Source organism: Phascolarctos cinereus, unplaced genomic scaffold, assembly GCF_003287225.1.
Source record: "Phascolarctos cinereus isolate Bilbo 61053 unplaced genomic scaffold, phaCin_HiC Scaffold_9;HRSCAF=440, whole genome shotgun sequence".
Lineage (NCBI taxonomy): Eukaryota > Metazoa > Chordata > Mammalia > Diprotodontia > Phascolarctidae > Phascolarctos > Phascolarctos cinereus.
Window position 1 is genome coordinate 243,510,507 of NW_027556402.1, and position 20,444 is coordinate 243,530,950.

The window sequence follows — 20,444 nt, forward strand, 5'->3', positions numbered from 1 at the left end:
GTGATGTTCTCAACTATCCCAAGCTTCCTCACTGGGCCAAGATCATGTTCTTCTCCTTACACAAGCCCTCCAGAGAGGCTCTCCCTAGTGTCTACCCAAGGCTCCCTCTGACCTTTGTCTACCTGTGGGTACCAGGGCAGCAGTCAGGCTATCCATCTGTAATTTCATCTTTTCACTATATGACTGGCCTGCCTTTTTTCCAATCACACATTTATGGCTAATATTCCTTATATTACATCTTGAACATCACTGGTAACATTCTGCAAGTCTATTATACTTGTGTCGTCATGTATCTTTCTACTGCCTTTTGGGTCATCTGTAATTTTGATTCTTTGAAGACTGTCTCACACTAAACAGCTATACACCACTTGGAAAATACTAAGGCCTAAAAAAAACATGGGGTTTTGTGTCTGGCAGCCTCTTGGAATGAATGAAAGTGGTGTCCAATTTTCCATATACAAACTAATCTCCTTTCTTCTTAATTCAATTCTAGATGAAGTTCATTGTCCATATGCAGAGCCAATCCCAGGTGCAGTTGCTGAGAGTCAACCCTAATGAACTGTCTGTGTCACGACACTTCAGAATCTGGATGACATGATTTTTCATACATTTGGTTTGTCCTGTGTGGATTGTCAGGTCGAGCTCTCAAATGGTCATGAGCTGAGGCCCTGTATCATTCCAAGGCTGATGCAATCGGCACGAGATCAAGCGTAAACCACAACACCTGGAAGGCCTCCCAATCTACAGGGAATGTCCCTCCACGACAGGAGCCTCCGAGCTCTGGGCCTGATCTGACGCTGGTAATCAGAAGACCAATGCACAGACCTGTGGCTGCCTCTATCAAGGAACCCTGTATGATCTCCCCAAGTGCACAGGAGACAGCTTACTAGAGGGCAACTGGTGAAACTCAAAACACACAGGAAGATTTTGTAGCCTCCACATTTCTCAAACTGTGTTACTGCAAAGATGGGGTCTCTGGTAGAAAATGGCTTATGTGGGTATAGCTATACTGCCCTCATATTTTCATCAAGGATACCTTTGCTACAAGCAAACTCTGTTCTCAAAGATTTTACAGAAACGGAAAGTAGACATCTAAAGCACACAGGAGTTACTAATGTCCTCCTGGGTACTTTTTTGGGGGTAATAACGTCATTCTTTTTCTTTCTCAATCATTTGATATTTTCCCCTCGTTGAAGTATGTCTAAAATCAGTCTTGATGCTTTCAAAACTGGTTGCCTCACGCAAGATTTCTCGTGTATGTCCCTGGTCTAGCAACCAGCTGTTCTTCTCAATTCCATCTTCCTAAATAACATTTCTATCTTTTCACAGAATACCTTGGGTATTAAGGAGTTATGAGTTCAAAGACAGTAGTTCTACTGTCATTAGTGGTTAGAATGGATTGTTACAGAAACAATGGCAAATTAGTCCTACTTTCCATGTATTTCAGGGGTTCTTACCCTGGAGTCCATGGGTTGATTTCAGAAGGGGTGCATTAATGTGGAAGGGAAAAATTACATCTTTATTTAAATATAATTGTTTTCCTGTGTAACCCTATATAATGTTTTTTGCATTTAAAACCTGATTCTGAAGAGGAAGCCAAAGGCTTTACCAAACTATGAAATGGGTAAATCATACAATGAGGTTAAGAAGCTGTGTATATGCTGTCCTCTCTCCAGTTTCATCTGTAAAAGCTCTTGGGATGATCTGCCATCAGTTATTATTACTATGAAAGATTTAAATAATCCTTATTGTACAAATGTCTTAATAAAACAACATAAAAAGACTGAACAATGATGATAATTGACATATATATAACACCTTAAGGTTTACAAAGTATTTTACACATATTAACTTATCTGATCCTTACAATGGATTGTGAGGTAGGTCCTACAGGTCTGATTATCCTCATGTTAAAGGTAAGGAAAAAGGCTCAGGTTCAATGACTTGCCCACAGTCAATACTGTGAGTAAAACATCAAAGGTAGGACGTGAATCTGGATCCCAATTCACTTTAACGCCAGCACTCATTTCACTATGTTACCTTTTGATATGATTTCTATGTTTATCAATTAGCAATTTTTCAATATTTCAAATATTCTGATAGAGTTTTAGAGTATATCAAAAATACTACAAAAACCACAGAATGTCCACTCTTGATCTGAAGGCTAGTTATGGTACAAATACCATACCTTAGTTTTAGAGTTATAAATGGTAGAGACAGATAGTTGTTAAAAACAATAACAACTCAGCTGGTTAAAGCATTATTACCAAAACAGTGTTTCAAATCACACTATTTTACCAGAAAAGTCCTCAGTGATGAACCCCAGCAAACTAAGCTTTTCCCCCCAGCCACGTTTCTTCTCTTCATGGAGTACCATTATACCTTAGATCTTCCACTTGCTCCCCTCCACCCTCACCTCCCATCAAGTCATGTCCTCCTATCACCATTAGAAAGAGACTCCAACTCAGTCCCTATCTTGGCTGTGAATAATTACTACTCAACAGTAATAGTAGTAATAGCAGGCTCCTCAGCTTAACCTCCTAGACCACCACCCTTCCTGGATCCTGTGACAGGAGCATTCTTCTCTTTTCTCAGCTATCTGATTGGAGCTAAGTGTACTGTCAAAAGCATACCAACCAAACTGCTGACTCTTTGCACCAATTGCTACTGGACATGGGGACACCTTCCACCCCAACAGGTGCATGGAAGATGAAATGTACAAGTATGCCATGTAACGGAAAGAGCTGGAAAGCAATGGATTAGAGCATATTCTAGTGAGGACAAGGTCTCAGGATGACTCACTTCCAAGTGAAAGACTCTTTCATGACCACTGGCTGTACTGCAAAGCCTGGCACCTTACAAAATATATGTCCTAAATTGCAAGGGTAAAGGGACATGTTTCCCTTAGCACAACCCATCATTACTGCTAAAAAGAAAATTCAAAGTTAAAGGAATGTTTCACGAGATAATGGTGATTAGGGATATAACACGGTGATTATGCTTCCCTCCACTTTCAAAGCACCATACCTGGGACAGAGTGGCACTCTACAACTGTACAAAACTCAAAGGAGCTCTCCAACTTTCGTATTAAGTCACTCACCATTTAACAGAGAACAAAAAAGAGGATCTCTCTGTCAGTAGCCTGTCAAAGGTCTAACTTTCCTGACTGGATTACTGGTTGCAGAAGTCCAAGTCTTTTTTTTTTTTGGGGGGGGGTTGTCAAAATGTATCTTTCAAAAAGAGATGATATTCCTTTGATCCTTAGCCACTAAACTGTTCTATACAAATTATAAGGTCTTAAGTTAGACATGCAAAAAGCTAACTGCATGGTGACTTAAAAGGTGGTTTTTTTTTAAATTTAAAGTAGGTTTAATTTTTTTTTTTTTACTAAAAGACATATACTATTACCTTTCTCCTCTTTTTTCTCCTCAAACTTTCCCTTCATTAGATACAATACAAGTACAAACACTCAGAAATTCAATGCTATATACAGGGTCAATGCAACACAAAGTTAAGAACATAAATGCTTAAGAGGCAGGAATTTCCAAGTCCCACAATTATGGTAGCCTAGCCATTTTGCACATAAATTAAAGTCCTTACATTTAACATCATATTAAGTAATACAAACACAATGGAGACCTTAACTTTTGAATTTTCTGACTTTTCAATTCTCAAACTTAACTGTTACATTAAAGACATTTTTGGCAGAGAAGACCTTTACATTTTAACAGGTTATCAACCATAGGAGCATGCCAGGCTCGCAGTATTATTGGAAATACAAATGCATCTGAGATATGGCCATGTAAAATTAGACAAGAATTCACTTTCACTCAGTGCAAAGAGCAAAGCTTTATTTCTGGGAGAAAGGTCTTTACAAAAATATACTAAATATCTTGGATTATTACTCATCAGCAATACTTACCAACTTTCAGAAAAGCCAGCTTTCCTTCAGCTCTCTGGTCCCCCTATCACAGAAAAAGGACAGAAAAAATTAGGCTACAGCACAGATTCATGGTATGAAAGCAAAAGCTTAAGGCTTAAGGAGTAGCATCTAATTTTGAGAAGAAAAACATGCAACAAAATTTTAAAGATAAGAAAAGACAATTAAAATAGATACAATAAGAAAAAACCCAAGGGTACTTTAAAACTTCCTTCTTTCTAAAATTAAAGAAAAATCAAGTAGCTGAGGGTTTCTTTAGCCCAGAAAGTACTAAGAAATGGAGTATACTTTGTATCCCTTTAGTTAGATTAAACAAATAAAAACATACTAGTTAACCCAGCCTCATCTCCAACTAATGACCTTGTTTGTTACTTTATGATTAAAAACAAAAAACCATTAAACCAGCACAGGTAAATCTAAACAGACACCAGCTCTCCTCTCACTTCTGAATTATAGAAGATGGGGACTGACTGTTATCAGTATGTGCACGCAACTAATTCAGGATTTTAAAATCTGTAACATAATTAGGTAAAGATATACTCTGAGTTCACACGCGCGCACACACACACACACACACACACACTGAGAACCTAAATCTCTTCAGTCTCTCATTTTTTCATTTCTGAGATTAAAGCAAAATTCAAAAAAAATGATTTTGTTTAAGGTATGTGAACCTAGTGAGCAACCAAGTCACAAGAGAACTTTGGACCTGTGAGTCACTAGCCCTGCGTTCAGACTGTAAACACTTTTTTCCACTTCCAAACTCTACAAGTGTCACTAATTTTGTTAGACTCTTTGGGACTTTTATGCCACGCTGATGTCAAGGTCAGAAAAAGCAGCCTTTTAAAGGCAATTAGCAAAAAATCTTTTGCTTTGTTTCATCCTAATTTTTTAACCTGAAACAGTTTTATTTTTCTTTAATGCATTTTATACAAATTCAAGAGTTATCATCATTAAAAGTTATCTTTCTGATGATCTGTTAATAGTAAATTACTCAAATCTTCTACTCTAGAGGTGCCAAACATGGCTGCCCCAGCACTCCTTAATGCAGCCCAAACAAGGTTAAGATATAATTGGGAAATATTTAACAAATAAATAAAAACACAGCATAGTAGAGTGAATATTACATTTTAAAACTAAATCAATATGCCACCCTCAGGGATCCTTCCGTAGGGATTAGTGGTTCCTGGTCCTATTTGAGGTGGACACCACTGGTCTACTCCATACTCCTAGACTAGACATACAGGTCTGGATGGCAAGGACTTCTTGATATTCCCCTAAAGCAGAGTGTATTACGGGGGGGGGGGGGGGGGGAGAATTGTCTTTATTTAATTATTTAAGCAGATTCAAAAATTTTTAAATAAAATAGCCACTTTCAAACAAACAGCAATCATTCCCTACCCAAAGTCATCTATTCCATCGTTCCATTCCATTTTTATTTTTCTTTATCAGCCCTTTTCAAAGTTTTCAGGTCTTCTAAGAAAGATATAGATGGTTATAATTTAGCAGTTTTAAATAGAGACTAACTCCAGGTTTGGATCAACTATTGATTATTTGCTGTTTACTATAAACTTAATTTACAATAACAGTAATAACAATCATAATAATCACAATAATAATAGCATCTATGTAGTGCTTTAAGGTTTGCAAAATACTTCAGAAATATTTCCTCATTTGATACAACAACCTCTAGGAGGTAGGTGTGATTATTATATCCACTTTACAAACGAGGAAACTGAGGCAGAGTAGTGAGGTGCCTTGCCCAGGGTCACACAGCCAATAAATATCCGGGGCTAGATGTGAACTCAGGTCTTCTGACTCCAAGTCTCAAGCTCTAGTCTCTGTGCTAAGAGGAGCTATATAAGCAGCTCTTTCTGCAGTAGCAAATGTAAATTGGAGAATGGCTGAACAAGTCGTGGTATATGAATGTGATGGCATACTGTTGTGCTATAAGAAATGATGAGCAGGTGGATTTCAGAAAAACCTGGAAAGACCTATATGAACTGATGCTGAGTGAAGCGAGCAGAACCAGGAGAAGGTTGTACACAGTAGCAGCCACGTTGTGTAATGACTGACTTTGATAGACTGGGCTCTTCTCAGCAAAGCAAGAAGGATCTGTGACAACTCCAAAAGACTCATGATGGAAAATGCTGTCCACATGCAGAGAAAGAACTATGGAGTCTGAATGCAGATCAGAACATATTATTTTCACTTTTTTTGTTTTGTTTTGTCGTTTTTCCCTCTTGTTCTGTTTCTTCTTTTACAACATGACTAATATGGAAATACATTTAACATGATTGCACATGTATAACCCATATCAGATAGCTTGCTGTCTTGGGGAGGGGAGAGAGGGAGAAAAAACTGAAATTCAGAATCTTATAAAAACTGAATGCTGAAAAAAAGGTGAGTGGAAAGGTCCAGATCATGAGAAATGTGAAGAGCGGTAGATCACTTTCACATGGGGTAACAACATAAGAAAAAAGACGAGGATTCATGAAAGACTTGGTACCTGAAATGTGCCTTGAAGGAAGGGAGGAACTTCAAAAACTGAACTTTGGTAGGTGGGATGGTCTATTCTCGGAATGAGATGGGAATTCCATGAGCAAAGGCTTGGAGATGAAAGAGAAAAGACTGAGAATCAAAGACTAGTCCCACTGGCTTAAAATATTGATTCCATGCATGGAAATGGTATGGGATAAGGACAGAAGGGTAGTTTAAGCCAGACTGTAGGGGCAGCGAGGTGGTACAGTAGATAGAGCACCAGCCCTGCAGTCAGGAGGACTTCGGTTCAAATCCAGCCTCAGACACTTGACACTTACTGGTTGTGCGACCCTGGGCAAGTCACTTAACCCCATTGCCTAGCCCCCAAAAAACAAACAAAAGAAAAAAAAAACAGATCGTGGAGGATCTTGAAGGCCAGAATCAGTAGTTTCTATCTTATTCAGTAGGCAAAAGGAAGACACTAAAAAGAATTTAGAAGAATGATATAAACAGTGATACATTAGGAAAATTAATTGTGTGATGAGTAATCTAAAAGGACTAAAGAGTCTACACGTGTGAAAATATTATGGCTTAAACAAAAGCAGCTGAGAGAAGGCAGAGGTGATAAAACACAGCAACAGACAACAAACTGCCTGAATTTGTGATTTATTAGGTAGTGTCCGAGTTGATTCCGCGGTTATGAGTTACAGAGGCAGTGCCATCAAGAGAAATCATCTATCTAGAAGATTTGGGAATGGGACTGGGGGGGGGGGCAGAAGCAGGGAGAGAGATGAGTAGGTCAGTTCTGAGGTCTTAGGGGCTCCATCGAGGTGGAGATAATTCAACAGAAAAGTTGGGAAAATGGGACCAAAATTCTGGGAAGAGGGTGGAGATGGAGATAAAAATGTCAAAGTCATTTGCATAAGGCTGATAACTGAAGCTTTTAGGAATGAACAAAATCATAAGGGGAGAGAAAAGATCAAGGAAGGAAACTACACTGACACCTACATTTAAGGTCTAGGATGAAAATGAGAAACCAGCACAGGAGACCAAAAAAGTGCATTTGGAAAGATGGATGAGGAACTAGGAGGGTCCTGGGGGCAAAATTTTGTATGAAGCAACATGGCATGGAGAAAAGAGTGCTGAACTTGGAGTGAGAGAACCAGGTTCAAATCCAGACTCTACCACTTCAAAGCTGGTGTAACCTTAAACAAGTTCATCTCTCTAGGTCAGAATCTCCTCATTTGTAAATGAATGAGTTGTACACTAAATGGTCTCTAAGGTCCCTTCCGATTCTATATCTATTTTCCTATTATCCCAACATAACCTTAACTGAAAAGTTGTAGAGAATAAATCACACAAGGAGGATATATTCTATCTCCAACACATTTTCTTGCCAATATTTGGTGCCAGGGTTAATCTTTTTAACTTTTATAATTCAATTTATTTGTTTCTCTCTAAGTTCAAACAGGTCAACTAGGTGAAATTTCCTCTCAAAGTGTGATGATGGTGGCACAGTGCATAGAGTTCAGGGCCTAGAGTCAGGAAGACTCATCTTTCTGAGTTCAAATCCAACCCTTAGACACCCAACTAGCTGTGTGACCCTGGGCAAGTCACTTCACCCTGTCTGTCTTGGTTCCTCATCTATAAAATAAGCTGGAGAAGGAAATGGCAAACCACTCCAGTATCTTTGCGAAGAAAACCCCAAATGGGGTCATGAAGAGTGGGTCACAACTGAAAATGACTGAAAAACAACAAGTGTTACCATCATCCCCATTTTATAGTTGAGGAAACTGAACTGAGGCAACTTGTCCAGTGTTACAAGCCAACAAGTGTCTGGCGCTGGACTTGAATTCAGGTGCTCCTGACTCCAAGCGCTGAACAGAGTTAATTCTTAACTGATGAAGAAGAACTGCAGAATTTTAGGGCTGGAAGAAGCTTTTGAGATCATCCAGTTCCTCTCCTTGATTTTACGGATGAGAAAACTAAAACTCAGAAAGGTTTATGTGACTTGCTCAAAGGTCACATGGCTCATTAAATGGTAGAGCCAGAGGATCAACCCAAGGTTCCAGTCTAGAGTCCAGGCCTTTTCACTGTCCCGCACCCACTACTCCTTAAGAGAACAGGGCATAAGCACCAGGGATCATGCTTCCATCTTCACAAAGGTGAGCAATCCTAAGGTGTACCATTCAAGGAGTGCTGATGAAATCTGAAAGGGAACTATGCCAGGGAACAAAGCAAATGGATGTTAAATACAACAACAACATATCTAGTCATGGGAAACACCTAAGTGAAAGAGCAGCTTTTCCTGTAGAAAGGGGGACAGGGGGAGAAACTATTTGGGAATTGAAAAAGGAGAAAAGCTGAGTAGTTCATCTCTATTTAAACAGGAAGACTGAGGGTCACATAAAATAATGAAATCTTCTGGTCTAGCTGCCACAGCACAGGACCTGCTCAATCATCTGCCTGAGGTCAGAGGGCTAACTCCTGGCGGCCATCCTCATTCCTCCTTCATTCCACAGCTCTGGTCAGACTGGGACTCCCTCACTCCTCACCTGGCCCCCAGAGGATCTGTAACTTCCTCAAAGGTTCAGCTCAGGGCTACTTTGCTAGGAAGCCTTTCCTGGTCCCACTGACTTAATCATCCTGCACTTCCTCAATGGAATAAATGCTTTCACTTCCCCACTCCCAACTCTGCTCCATAGCCATGCCACAAGTTTTTTAAGGGCAGGATGCATTTCTGTTTGCTTAATAAATGTTTGCTGAATTTGGAACAATAAAGGACTATTTAAATGTAAATTATTACTCATCTAAGATTGTTGTTCGTGACTCTTTATGACCCCATTTGGGGTTTTCTTGCCATTTTCTTCTCCAGGTCATTTTACAGATGACGAATTGAGGCAAAGAGGGTGAAGTGACTTGCCCAGGGTCACACAACTAGGAAGTGTCTGAGGCTACATTTGAACTCGGGAAGATGAGTCTTCCCAACTCCAAACCTGGCTCTCTATCCCTAGGCGCCACCTAGCTGCCCTGTCCGAGATTACTAGGCCACTAATCCCAAGATGAGCACCCTACCAGAGAGAAGAAAGCACAGAGACAGGATTCCCAGGGGACTCTTAACCCCTCATAAAAATAGCAGGTGATGGGAGCAGGCCTTGGATTTTTGGGGTCTCTCCCTTCCTTTCTTCCTTCCCTGCCCTGGCCTTTCTAGCTCCTGCCTTTCTTCTTCTCCCATCAGTGTTTATTACTGAACTGACTCCAGGACAGGAGGATTTTAAAAATTCTGTCTGAGGTCTCCCAAAAGTACAGTGGGTTGGGGAGTAGGAGAGTGTGTGTATGTGTATATGTGTGTGCATGTGTGTGTGTGTGTGTGTGTGTGTGTGTGTGTGTGTGTGTGTACACACACTCATGCACTAGAGGAAGTGAGGGAAGGGAAGATTTGTGGAGGGGACTCTTGGTCATGGGATGATCCAGTAAAGTAAAATTCAACAAAAAAAGGCAAGGAGGGGCATCAGCTAGATGGGAGACAGATAGAGTACTGAACCTGCAGCCAAAAAGATCTTCCTGAGTTCAGACACTTACTAGCTGTGGGATCCTGGCCAAGTCACTTAACCTTGTTTGCCTCAGTTTCCTCATCTGTCAAATGAGCTGGAGAAGGAAATGACAAACCACTCCAGTATCTCTGCCAAGAAAATCCTAAATAGGTCACGGAGAGTCAGATATGACTGAAATGACTGAACAACAAGAAATCCAAGATGAAGTTTCTTATATTTGACCTTGCTGAAATAGACTAAATTTTGTAGTTTAAGGAATACACACACACACACACACACACACACACACACACACACAAGCTCTCCCTCTCCCTTTCTCTCTCTCTTTCTCTTCCCATAATGCCTACAATAGCTAAAAGTTTCTTAAATTATACATGTGTTACAGGAAAACTATATCCAGAATACATGAGTTTATTGTAAATATCTATTCCTTTTGGTGATTAACATGGCAATCCAAGGTTCCACTTCCCCAAGCTGGCAAAAAAATATTCATGATTAATCCACTGAATTGGACATAACTTCAGTTCCCAATCAAAGCGCTCATGAACATTTATTCAATGTCTAAGTGAAAGGCCTGCGCTAGGTGCCAGGGATACAAAGAAATAAGCAGAGGCTTATATTCTACTGAGGGTGCAGCTGGGATGAGGGTCTACGTGGGGTTTCTGAAGAAGTGCTGGAGGAAGGAACATTAGAACAGGGTTCTGCTATTAGGTGACATTTGCCCTAAGGATTCTAAGGGGTGAAGAGGAAGACATACATCGCAGGCCTCACAGACGGGCCCTGGAGCAGAGACAGAATGTTAAGTTATTGCCTCAGCAGCGAGCAGGGCAGTCAGGCTGGAACACAGACAATGTGGAGGAGAGTAACTGGAAATAAACCAGACTATGAAGGGTGTTGTATGCCAGGCTGAGGGGAAACCCTGAAGCCTTCTGAGCGGGAGGGACACAGTCAGACTTGTATCTCAGGAAGATTATTCTGAAAGTCATGTGGAAGTTGAAGGGTGGAGATCAGAATCAGCCAGACCAATTAAGGAGGTAGAGGTGGAGGCCTGAATTCAAGGAATGGCCTTGTGAGTGGACAGTCGGGGACCCAGTCAAGAAATGCTGTAGGGTGGCCCTGACAATGAATAGAGAGATACAGGGGAAGGGGAAGAACTGAGTAAGGTCAACAGGAGTTATCAGCAGAGGGCAGCCAAAAAAGCAGGAATTCTATTTTATCTGATGTTAAGAAAAGCCAAGTGGCCAATAAAAAGACTGTCCTAAGGGCCTTTGCCCCAGCCCGACCACATCGAAGGGAGTTTGTTTAGCACGGGGCACATTTCAGGAAGGACCAGGACAAACTGGCAGGAGTGTGAAAGAGAGCAACTGGGAAGAAAGAAGCACTCAAGCTCACAACAGGTGAGGAATGGATAAAACAACAGGAGAAGGGGCGCCCAAGGGGGACAGCAGAGCTTCCTACGAGGATTCTTAAAAGAGAATGGACTTGTTCTCCCCACACACACACACACATACACCGCCCCCAAGTCAGAACTAGCAGCAATGGGAGACACTGGCAAAGAGGACAATGCAGACTTAATGTCAGGAATTATAACTCCCCACAAGTGGAATGGCCTTCCTTAGGAAGAAAGGGTTCCTCCTTCAACAGATACCAGCAATCAGCTGACCCCTTGTCAGGCAGAAGGAAGTCTATCTCAAGGGCACACTAAGCAAGGGGCAACTGTGAAGGCCCCTCTCACATCTCAAGATTCTGTAGTGACTCCCCTGGTGATTCTCCACAGAAAGGGGGAAATACGGAAGAGACCTCAGATTAAGGGGAAAGATAATGAGCTCCATTATGTACATAGCAATAGTTTGATAGTTATGCATTAATCTTATAAAAAACCAAGTAATTCACTATTTCACAGGTGTAATATATGCTGAGAAAAATGTTTTGTAAACTTGAAAGTGCCATATAAATGTCAGTGAATTGTGAAGACTATGGAGACATTTAAGTATGTTAAATAAGGATGCACTTTTTAATTGACAATAATTGGATCTGACTAGATTATTTAAGCCAAACTAATTTAACATTATCCAATCCCACTACAAACTTCATAAATTAGAGCTGAATAGGAAACAGAGAAACAGGAAATAAGTTATTTAATAAGAGACACAATTAACAATTCATACAGCACTCCTCAACTTTCAAAACTACAGATTTTAATGTCTTCTCCAAGCTAAAAGTAGCAAAGTTCACTGGACATTTAGGTACACCTTTGATCTGCTCTTCCACCTCAAGTTATAATGAGTTTGAAAGAACTAAAAGACAGGCAGCTACAAGGAGGAGCAAAGGGTCTAAAGCAGATACAAAAATAACCTGACCAGTAACTAAAGCTACTGACAATGAGGCATAAAAATGGAAATCCACTCAATTATTAGAAAACTTGAGCTGCCTTTGTTTTGTTGGTAAGCTTCAAACTGCAAAGATGTTCTCGACCAGATCTGGCTCTAATGCCTCACCAAACTACACTTTACCCCACTTTATGTGTAACCGTGACTTTCCACATTCTTCATCTGTAAAATGAAGGTCCTGTCCTGGTTTAAATCTGGCGCTCATGCTCTCTAACCACTGCTCTAAAAACGGGAGTCCTCTGCTCCAGTCAGCGTGACCCCTCACTGCTCTGCAAGCTTCGAGTTTATTTCCAATCCAAACCTCCCATCCTTCCCCCTGTTCCATCCCCTCAAGCCCATTCTTCTGACTTCCTTCTTATACTGGCCTTAGAGGTCATCCTTTCTTTAAGAACCATCTTCTGTAGGAAGCCTTTCTGATCCCTTCCCAAAGAGCTGCTAGCACGCTCCCTCCCAAACTGCCTTCTGTTCAATAACCGTATGTATTTGTTCATTCACTTTACATTTATGGTGTATATATTTACACATATCCTTGTCGTCTCTACCATTAGAACGCAAGCTCCTTGCGAGGGGGAGTGTTTCATTCCTTACATGTGTATCTTCGCAGTTAGCACCTAATACGACCCTTAATGCCTCCTTCTTGTCGTTCAGCTGTGTCTGACTCTCTATGACCACAATTGCGTTTTTCTTGGCAAAGACAGTGGAGTGATTTGTCATTTCCTTCTCCAGCCCATTTTACAGAGGAGGAAACTGAGGCAAAGAAGGTTGAGTGGCTTTCCCAGAATCCCACAGCTGGGAACTGTTCGAGGACAGATTTGAGAACTCAGGAACATGAGTCTTCCTGACTCCAGGCTCAGAGCTCTATGCACTGGGCCACCTCAGTGCCCCTTCATACTTGCTGACTCTACCTTGTACTGCCATTTCTACGTCCTGGCTCCTCAACTGGGTTGTGGAAAACTATCTGAAGTACTTTTGTACCCATGGCCCTCTAAACTGTATTATGTACATATCAGTCAATCAACAAGCATTTATTCTTTGAACCTGAGTTCAAACCGAGCCCCAACACACTTACTAACAGTGTGACCCTCAGCAAGGCATTTGTTTGTTGTAACAATAAAATAAGATACCATCTGTAAAGGGCTCTAAGCACTCCATAAATGCTCCCTCTTATTTACTAAGCACTTACTGCATGCCAGGCACTGTACCGGAGATACCCAGAAAGGCAAAACTGACTGGGCTTGGGTTCACTCTGGCAAATCCAGGGGCTGGGACTGGGGGATCTCTTCGGAGCTCAGGAGGGCTAAGCTGGCCAGCCGTCCTCACTAACAGGTTTGCTCCTGTGGAGATCAGAGGGGGGTCAGACCTTGAGCAGCCTGGAAGAGCCAGGAAGACCTGGTCTTTAAAATAAATAAGCAAACAAATAAGTAAGTGTTGTGAATAAATAACCCAAAAAAAATAGCCCCAAGGAGGGACCAGGAAAGGCCTCTTGCAGAAGGTAGGAAGAATTACTTCTCAGATGAATGGATGCACCACAACCAAAAAATAAAATAAAATAAAATAAAATGATTTAAAAATACAACTGGCATAGACAGACAAACCCAATGATTACGTTAAACTGCCAGACCTGTGATCTCTACACCATTTAAGTGCTAGAGTCCATTTCAGTTAAGACAAAGACAAAAACAGGACACGGTGTCTGCCCTCCAGGAGCTTACATTCTACTGGTAGGATACAAAATGTACATAAATACGAGGAAAACTGAGGTGAAAGAGAGCAGTAATAACTAGAAGGATGAGGGTAAGAATGGAGATCTGAGAAGAAGACTTCCCAAAAGAGGTGGCTACCTACACTGTGTCTTGGGGGAAGCCAAAAATTCCAAGAACAAAGAGAAGGCAGGAGGCAAGAAATGGAACGTCCCAGTTGGGGGAACAGTTTGTAAGGCAGTGTGGTGAGAACCCACATCCCCTAAGGGCTAGTAGTGTGAAGCAGGGCTGGAGAGGGAGGAGTGAGCCCACCTGTGGAGGGCATTTCCATTTTATCCTAAGGACAACAGGGAACCAAAGACGACTTTGGCACAGGTGAGCAAAAATCTGAAAATGAGAGGAGGCCTACTAAGTAAAAAGCAAAACAAACCTCATTCATTTAAGTGTTATTATTTATGATGTGGACCTGAGTTTGTGGAATTATTTATGCTGGTGCTTGAGATGGACAACTTGGAGACAAGGAGACTTCTTGCTTCATCACACTAAACAGGGACACAGATCCTTATTCTCAGGCTTTCACAGCTCACAAACTGTAAACATTTCTAAGTCATCATCATCGTCATAACTGCAACTTCTTAATTACAGATCAGAATTTGTAAATCACCCCACATCCCCTGACAACACAACTCCTATTTTAATAACAACCGGTAACTCCAAGACCAAAACTCTTGCCACCAATAACAAAAAACAAGGGAGGTACCCGCAAGGTGCTACAAAGGGATCCGGGCTTATCCGGGTGTCCAGGGATTTAACCGAGGGCCTCCTATTAACACTAATGGGAGATCTGGGTGTGAAACAGAAGCAGAGGAGGAGATTCAATGCCCAGCACAGCATTTACAGAAACTTACTTGGGAGTTGAGCTCCCAGCAATGGGATAATAGCCCCAAATTCTGGTGTTTCTAAAGCACGTAGACAATTCAAACAGTCACTAAGGAAGGTCACTGATAAACACCAAATTAAGAAACATACAAGAAAAAGCTTCATCCTCACAAATTTAAAACATTTTTAAATACCAAAGGAATCCTTTTTAAAACAAGCAGAAGAAACTAGTGAAACAAAGACAATAAGAAATCCCCTTAAACACAGAAAATTCAGTAGGATTCCAACCAGACCCAAACAAAGCCGCACACTCCCAGAGCTCGGTTAGCCCAGCTAGAGCCAAAAGTCTGTCCAAAAACACAAGTGACAACAAAAACTCCTCCTCCCAAGAGCACCACAAGTGTACTACATACAGAACTTGCTTTCCAAACATATAGGCAGAGGAATACTTGGGCTCTATTGCTAGTCCAGAATCATCACAGAGCACGCCAGACAAGCAGATAACCACCCCAAAGCTGCCAAGGACGACCCCAACTAAAGAAATAAAAATCACAGCACCTTTTGTATTCATCTTGCCTCATTTCTCAACACAGAACTACTACATTCACCAGGCTGGAAAATGAGCAGGTGCCTTTCAGGCTACAGAAAAATTAGTGTCACACACACACACACACACACACACACACACAGATACATATATATACACACACATACACACACACAGATACATATATATACACACACACACAGAGATATATGCACACACACACACACACACACACACACACACATTCCCCACACACAAACATGAAGAGCATGATATTCTTTCACCTGAGCGGGCTTAAGAAATACAAGGCTTTGCTGCAGGCCTACAAAACTCTAAGAACAGGCCTAGCATATTTCTCATACCTAAGAGGTACAAAGGGAAAAAAAGCCAAGACTTTATCCCAAATCTACATTTCAAAGGCTAAAAAAATTAACACCATTTATTTGGATCAAGTAGGACTGGTGACTGCTTAATCCATTTCTAAAAGAAAAAAGAAAAATTGTGATTCCAACCCAACAGAAAATTAGAATCTTCTCTGCTGACTGCAGATTCAGCCACACAGCACAAACAAAAAATAACCCTGAGTAAAGCCTCCAAACTCAAAAAATGTTTCTGATTTTTCACATTTAAAAAAAAATCAGTATTTGATTCAACACACTGGGTTTTTTTTTTGTCATTGCTTTCATGACCAAACATTTCTTAAATCTGTATATTGAAATGTTACTGGCAAATTCAAACAGAATATAGGAGAATTTGACTTTTTAAGGCAAAACAAAACAAAACAGAGCAACAAGGGTCTAAAACCCAAAGTCTTAATCACACTGATTAAATGATCCTAAAACTTGAAAGTGAAAGTAATACGGATTCCCCAAAAAGACTTATTTGCTAGATGCTAATGTTAGCCTTTAAAACCAAAAATATGTTCTCTTAACAGAAGGCTGAAATCAGAGCTTCCATTAACCTTGTGAAAAAAAAAATCCCATGAGCACGGATTTTTTTTTTTGCTAAGTCGCTTCATCAGAGCAGCAGGGGGTCCCATTAGGCACCCTATTTTACTTCTACCTTATAAATAACGTTAGCTGTGTGTTATTTCCATGGAAACCAAGCATAGTAAAGGCCACTTAAATGAATACCGGTTAAAGGAGTAAGTTTTCCTTTAGATAAGGTTTTCCTGCTCTGAACAAACACTACTGGGGAATACTACAAAGTCTTCTTAAGTGAAATTTTAAAACCATCTCTTTGGTGCAGAGAGAGCTTATTAAAAGTCCTGTTAAATAAGTATCCCCTCTATGCCTTACACTAAATACTCCAAGCAACATCACAACATTATGGGTACATTTTCAACACACTACACTGGGGTCTAGCTGCACACCTCCCATTGACTGCTTCCCCACGCACTGGGCTGGAATAATTACCCCTAAGGGTTTAATTTAAACTAATAAAAGCAAAGAAATTCTGAGGTGAGGCTGTATCATCTATCTATTAGTACTAGTGGCTAGATAATGAACAGGCCTCAAATGTGCATCCATTCCGACTTCCAACAGAAGAGCAAGAGCACCACCCTGGCTACCTAGACACTGGAACTTTTAACTCTTAACAACTGACAGTCAATAAAGTACCCCTTGTTCCTGAAAGCAAATGAAAGCTTCAACACAAATGTGGTACAGCTGCTTAGATTCCAGTATCCCAACAACTGTCAGTCAAGTTAAGTATTAAGTCCATGCTAAATAAAAATGAAGGTGTGCCCATGGAAGAGGGGCTTCATATGGAATTCAGCATCTTTAACTAGAGAGCTGACTCAAATTACTTGTGTAAAACTTGAGTAACTCTTGCTCCTCTGGCACTGAACTCTACTAGTAGTGCATCCTAAAAGAGCGAGTGACAGGTCAGTGTGCATGACACAAAATACAATTAATGCTACAGTACCTGACATCCTTCTTAGTCATTTTAAATAGACAAAAGATTGAATGTGCAGGAAAACCACATTTTCTTCAGCATTAAGTGACCCTTCAATAACTCGGTGGGGTCTCTCTCCAACATTTATACATAGTTTACGATAGCATATTAAATCAATGTGATGACCAGAAACAGTTTTTACCTTAAAAGTTAATGGTTCAGCAACTTTTACCAACCATTATTAAGTTTACTGTTTAATGAAAAGTTGATCGTTTCCCACATATACTTTAAACACATCAATACCTGTGTTTGCACTAGGTATTTTTGAGAATAGCAAAATTATCAATTTAATACACATACACATCAAAAAAACAAAGTAAAGGCTTTCAGTCGAACAGATATTCATTCTTCTACCAAATGTTACTATGTTCTACATAAGTCAAATAGTGAATTAAATGTCCAGCTTTTGAATTCAGACCCAGAACTGCCACTAACAAAAGTACCTCTGCTAAAGTCTGAACCTCACATTTCCTTTAGCACAACAGCACAGGAGAAAATTTCCTAAAAACTTTTACAAAACTTGAGGGGGAAATGGCTGTAAATTATCCATACATAATAAACATGGCATCCAAAGTCAGATTTGTAGTCCTCCATCAGCACATACTCAAGGCTTTCTACCCTTAGTTACTGGGGGCGGGAGGGGGGAGGGAATTATACTAAACTTCTCTGCTATTGAATTAAAATACTTTCAGTATTAGCATCATAAGGATTTTGACTTCTGCCATCAGACTCACGGATAAGAATCTTCTCGACTTCTTCCATCCTTTGGACTAGGTGGACATAATTAACCTGTCTCCTGTCCTCCAAAAGTTGACAAAGTGGTGCCTAACAGTCAGCAGAGGTCACAGCTCTGAGGGGGGTCAGGAGTCTGCTCTTCTCAGCTTCTCCTTGATTCTAGGCGCAAAATGGCTTTACAACACAAAGGCTCCTCCAAATATAATCCAGAGGTGATGCCCAAGCCTTCATCAAACTTCTGATGAGACTCTGTCAAAATTGGGGCTAACCTCCTGGAAGGGGTCCTGAGGGATAACCCGAACTCAGGATCTCTGCAGAGGCCAACTTCTGGCTTTGGGACTAGAATAAATGATTGTGGAATCGAATGGTTTCCAATTTCTAAAACTGAGAGGATCTTGGAGCATGTCCTTTCTCTGGATCTCATCTACAAAATGAAAAGGCTGGACTAGATAATCACTGGGGTCCCTTCGAGCTTCAAAAAAATCTGCTAAGTCTAAGATCTTAATTTCTCTGTACCCACGGGGCCTTTTTAAAATTAAACATTTTCTTAAATAAGTACAAAGAGTTCAAATGAAAGTCACTCTGCTAATAGAATGGGCCCTCTCCAGTGGGTAGTGAAGCTCCCCACCTCTGGAGGCCCTCATGTAGAAAGTACATAACCTCTGGTTGGAAACTCTGTAGAGAAGATTCCTGCTTCAGGTATGTCCTAGAAGGCATGATCCCTGAGGTCTCTTCAAACTTTAAAATTCTATAATTCTGTAACTTGTAATTGCTAACTTATTTATTATACACCACAGCTGTTTGAGTGAATACAATGTGCTTATGAGCCCAAGAAAGTTATCCTAAAAATCACACTAGTTAGACTCAGAAAAGTAAAAGTATCATCCAAGTGCCATTCAGTGAATTTAACTCAACAAGCATTTTCAGAGCACAGACTACTTTCCAGGAAAAAAAGATCCTAGATTTACAGCTTGCAGGGAGCTCATAGTCCAACCCCTGGGGGGGGGGCACACAGGTGAGGAGCCTGTCTCAGAAGTTCTTCATCAATCAGGAGAAAATGGGAGATACAGTTTTCCCCTGATTCTAACAAATCATTAGTAGAAGTGTCTCACTTCTTGTGGAACAAACAGAAGCATTGTGGGCTAGCTAACAGTACGGGTGAGTATATTTCTAAATGGCCAAGTCCCAAAAGAGCAGCCATCAAAGACTCAACGGGAAGGGCATCTCTAGAGTTAGGAAGGGGGGGACCTGTGGTTACCCCAGAACTCCTGCTTCTCAACCAGGTGATAACACAACCCTCGGAGGGACAGCAAAGCCACTGGGAAACAGAATCAGGATCCACAAACATCTTATCAGACTAGAATGCTAGGGATAAACCCATCCCCCACCCATCAAAGAGATCTTCTTAAGCATAGGTCTCACCTTGTCACTCCTAGCCCCCATTCAATAAAGTACAGTGGTTCCCTAGAAATGCCCTTGTTAGCTCCGAAGGCCTGTCATGACCTGTCCAGTCTGCCTACACCTCACTCCTTTCAACATAGGGTTCCATCCAGGGACACAGGCCTCCTTGTCTCATCTCCCAACTCCAAACATGTTCATGGGACTGACTGTGCCCTACTCCTGAAACATTCTCCCTCCTCCCCACCTACTGGCTTTCTTTCATCTCAGCTCAAATCCTTCTTTCTGCAGGAAGTCTTTCCTGGTCCTCCTTCATTCTGGAGCCTTTCCTCTCAGGTTATATCTTGTTTGTCCATAGTTCTTTTTCATCCCCAGTGATGAGCACAGTGCATGGCATATTGTGCATGATTAATAAATGTTTGCCAACTAATTAAACGATGATGAAATTTACCAGAAAAAAATGTAAAGTCTTACACTTGGATTTTAAAAAAAAACCCTCAAAAGTACAAAATGAGGAGGTATACCTAGACAACAGTGTATCTGAAAAAGACCCTGGGGGCTTTTTTTTTTTTAATCAGGCTTCAGATTGTGAGTCAACAGTGTGAAATAGTTGACAAAAGCCCAGGCTAGCACGTCAGGTCAAGTCAGGAGTAATGTCCAGGACCAAGAAGGGACAGAGCTGAGGTCCCCTTGCCTGATCAGACTGTGAGTGTAGTATTCATTTATGTGAATCCCATTTCAGAAAGAACACCGATCACCTGCAAAGGACTCTGAAGGGACACTGGTGTGGGGTTCGAGATCCTGCTGGGAAGACAGGCTGAAGGAAGAGCAGGCATGACACCCAGAGAAGAGGCTTCCTGGGGA

The 20,444-nt window shown here is 41.0% G+C and overlaps 1 protein-coding gene across 1 annotated transcript in view; it reads right to left on the reverse strand.

Annotated features, from left to right (window-relative positions):
• Positions 1 to 20,444, reverse strand: part of PHF21A (PHD finger protein 21A) — a 215,033-nt gene that overhangs the window by 177,650 nt on the left and 16,939 nt on the right. The window contains 1 exon segment of the mRNA XM_078148326.1: positions 3,923 to 3,965. The gene's annotated coding sequence lies outside the window, so the exon portion shown is untranslated.